Source organism: Olea europaea, chromosome 23 (genome assembly GCF_002742605.1).
Source record: "Olea europaea var. sylvestris chromosome 23, O_europaea_v1, whole genome shotgun sequence".
Classification (NCBI taxonomy): domain Eukaryota; kingdom Viridiplantae; phylum Streptophyta; class Magnoliopsida; order Lamiales; family Oleaceae; genus Olea; species Olea europaea.
The window spans coordinates 7,933,876-7,938,247 of record NC_036259.1 but is presented as its reverse complement, the minus strand read 5'-3'; the positions used below and the strand labels follow the sequence as shown (position 1 = coordinate 7,938,247).

At 34.1% G+C, this 4,372-nt stretch overlaps 1 protein-coding gene across 3 annotated transcripts in view; it reads left to right on the top strand.

Moving 5' to 3' along the window:
* The window catches only part of LOC111372274 (probable RNA helicase SDE3), a 53,628-nt gene that overhangs the window by 6,039 nt on the left and 43,217 nt on the right, over positions 1 to 4,372 (top strand). The window lies entirely within an intron of this gene.

Genomic DNA, 4,372 nt, shown 5'->3' with positions numbered 1-4,372 from the left:
CCTTTGTAGCATGTTTGGTACTAAAGAAACAGTCATGATCTGGAGCACGTCCTAGGTGTATATGTTCTCTCAACCACTAAAAATGTCAAGAAATAAATTAAAATCTATAGAGAATGTAGGATTGAACTCCCCAACTTTAAAGGTAGCATAATTTTGGGTCCTAACCTGCAAAATTGAGGTTACAGTACCTCAGCTTATTTAAATCTGTGAATCGACCCTATATGGCGGAAATCGTCAATGTAGACATTAAAATTTTAAGTAGTTTGATGGTTACGGTGTGCAATGTAACATTTACATTGACTGTTTCCATCACAAAAAGACCTAGAACCTCAGTTTTGAAGATTATGGACTCGAGGTCACACTAATTGAAAGTAAATTTGCCCTTGGTGCTTACTCAAAGCTACTGATGGGGGAAAGGAGTGAAAACATTTGACGGAGTTGAAAAGGATTTCGCTAATCATAATAAGGTCTTTCGAGCCTTTGTCCAGGGACTCAAACAACAAGATTGCTGATGCCAACAACCCTCTGTCTTTGGCATTGAAGTAAATCTCTCCTATAAGATGACCATCGTGCGAGTGCTCATCTCTCTGAAACAAGTCCTGAAGTCTATGTGTGTTTGGATACCCCTAATTTGACGTTCGAGGGTGTGAATCGAAGTTTTCAGTAAAGAAACAAGCCATTTCAGCTATTCGATATCTGTTTCATTTCAGTTTTTTTACTACATTCTAAAATCAGATGAATATAAAAACAGAGAAACACGTATTCCATTTTACATCACAAAATAAAAAAAATCCAACTAATGTAAATTCTAGTTTTTCATGATGTTCCCAACTCTAATGTCTAATGCCACTCACATTATACATGAATTTTTACACGAAATGCTCGGCAAAAAAGGCTTGGAGAAAAACTGAGGAATAATTGATCCATGAAAGAGTGTGTAACTCGCTAAAGATAATTTATCCTCAATGTAAATATGGTTAAAATGCTTGCCTATGTGCAAAATTTTATCCACGATGTAAATAAGATAAGAATCTGAATGTCTACTTAAGTGCAAAACAATGTAGCGCCAATTCAAAAAGTACTTCTTGCTAAATAGTGTAGCACCAGCTCAAAAAGCACTTCTGATTATCTTAGTTTTACTAAGAAACTACTAAAATGCATGATTAAAAAGAAGTAAAAGTTACTTTTAACATTGTCTTTCACTAAACATATTTTTGAAATTAATTTTTTTTACTATCGTAACTTTTTTTTTTTTTTGGAAAGTAAGTCTTAATCAACTTTCGAAAAAAGTAACTTCTAAGAAGATCCTAAGAAATGATGGAGGAGTCCTAATATAATAGATCTAACAAATAATGGAGTGCTTGGAATAGAACAAGTGTAAAAACTACCAAAATAGCAAACAGATTTCACCCCGGATAAAACCATTGCTCGAACGGTGGCCTCGCGTTCAGCTAGCTAGCACGATCACTCGAACAAACAATTTTATGAATAAAATGTACAATTTTACTGACTGCAATATTTATTTTGGAGCTTCTGAGAGTCTATCTTTTTGAATTTAGCAACCAAATTATGACAGTGTGAGAATGTAAAGTTAAAAATTAAATAAAAAAGTTATGAGAAAATGTGAAAAATAATTTTTTTTTAAAATGTTGTTGAAAATGAATGTTATGAAAAATGATTTTCAAAAAGGTTATAGTTGCCATCCTAAAAAAACATTGTACTTTACTATCAATTTGTTTTTTAGATGCAATAATAGTTAGTTCGTTGACCTCTGAAAATGGCCAACAAATGTCATTAAGAGATTGTATACACGTGGTCGTATATCTCGATTATAAATACATGTATTTGTAGAAGAATAAGAAGATAAATAGTAGACAACTTTGTATATATTATACTCTTTTTCCCCTTTTCTTTGTTCAAAGATCCATCCTCTTCAATGATACAAAAATTGTCTATTTATAGTGATCAAGTCGAGGTGGTCATCGTTAAATTTGAACCACGTGGCCTGATCTGAGACTCTTGATGTCACGTCAACTCTATTTCACATTAATTACATCGACAGACATTTGACAAGAGGTCAGTTATCCTACAAGTCTAGACTGACTTCTCTGAGACGTCAAAGTTGAACCTGTCGGGGCCTCGGATACTCCAGGAGTTCGGCAGCAAAAGGCAAACCACCTTGGAAGGAAGGGCAGGACCACGTCGGCTATTCTGAGTGAAATAACCTTGTCGCTCAATGCGATAGCTTCGAATGTTGATCCCTTCTATATGTTTGCCACGTGTATGAATATGAGGCCTCCACGTGGGCCACTTCGTATGTTGAGAAACAAGTTCAATACTCCATTTTGTTGGAGTATGTGACTCATATATAGTAGTTTTTTATTTTCTTTTTAGTAGTGGTAGGAGTTTCTTTTTTAGAGATTGTTATGTTATCCCACATATGTAGTAGAAATTAGTTTATTTCTTGTTTTGGACAATTTTATTCTTTTACTGATTATGAGTAAAATACTCGAGTTTGGCTTGATATCTATCTCCATATGTTATACTCAACTTCCAGTTCAATTTATAATGCTACTGGAACAATAACATAATATTATATTCGATCAATGAAATATTTTTGTGACACTTAAGACTTGGACGTATAAGCTTTTATAAGATTATAAAAAGTTGAAAAAGAAGGGCTCTAAATGGTTTAAAGGTGGAAGCGTATGTAATCTGTGAATCTTGCCTTCAAGAGATCCTTTTCAGCTAAAGAATATAGTGCCAAGGATGTTTTGGAACTAATCGGTTCTTATATACGTGGTCCTACGAGTGCACCTTCGATAGGTGATCGCAAGTACTTTGTCATATTTACGGATGATTACTCGACATACAAGTACATATAACTGAAGTATAAAAGTTCAAAAATTTGAAAAGTTCAAAGAGTGTCTTATAGAGGTTGAGATATATTTAGGAAAAAATATCAAGACATTTCGATCAAACTAAAGGTCATGAATACCTCGTAAATGAATTTAGGAATACCTATCAGACTCTGATTGTATCCAACTGAGGCGCAAATGAATACCCAACAAAATGGTATTTGAGAGACGAGAAACAGAACTTTATCAAACATGGTTAAATCGATGACGAGTTTTTCATCATTTTAGAGATATGCCCTTGAGACTACAGCATATGTTGAGAACTTAGTTCCATCAAAGTCTTTTCCTAGGACTTCTCTCGAAATCTAGAATGGACGTTACGAGCATTGGTCATCTCTACATTTGGGGTTGTCTGGTCTTGCACGTGTGCTTGGAAACAAGATCAGATGATTCATATGTATGCTTGTTCATAGGGTCTAGGAGAGACACTAGGGGATATTATATTCATGAGGACAAGAAGATATTTCTTAGTAAAACGTAACCTTTTCGGAGGAAAAGTTATCGAAAGTAAGGTGGTACTGAAAAGATGAAAAGACCGGTCAACTTTTTAGAGGCATCAGTCACAATAGAAGATTATTTCTCGTCGAAGAGTATTATATGGGGATGTGAATTGTTCCAGGTTTTCACTGGAGAAATAGGGATGGGACGGCAGTTGATGTGATCCAGGATCCACGGTTATTGAAACCTTCTATTTGGCCAATCACTGCTACCTTGAATAGGTAGAATATGTATCTCATCTGAATACACGTGGGGGAATGGGATATTGGAACTATTGAGAGAAATTTTGTCTCATCTGATTAAGAGCAGATTTTGGCTATTCCATCAAGTAATGCTATAGATGTAGTTCCACTAGGGTTGGAACCTTAATCTAGATGACATTAGATGAGATGCTAAATGAAATATGAAATGAAATATGTCATTTATTTCAATCGATCATTAAATGCCACATTAACATCGCTTAGACTAAAGTTGCAACCTGACGTGACTGAAAAATTTTACTCTATTCCATTAGATACATTGAGATGAGATTTATTGATTATTCAAGAGGAGAATAGAGTCGCCCACTTTGTAGCCTTTTTTATTCATTTAGTTATTGGCACTTCTCGTTGGATTGATTGTACTCCAGTCTTTTTAATGTCTGTAGTTCATTTTAAAAAGGTTAAAAAAAAAAAAAATTTAGTGGATTCCACTTTGCTTTAAAAAGGTTTAAAAAAAATTTGATGCTACCTCTAATTTATTAAAAATTCCGTAAATTAGATAATTATATCCTAAATTGAATTCATATTCGTTGTGATCAAAATTTGAAAGATTCTTCTTTATCCTTGTATTCATCATTCGTGAAAATAGTTCAAACTCTACCTTTCAATCCTCATAAGCCAATTGAAGGGGTTCAAAAGGGAAAAGGATTAGCCCAGAATTTGCCCTTGATTGAAAGTAAATTTGCCCTTGGTACT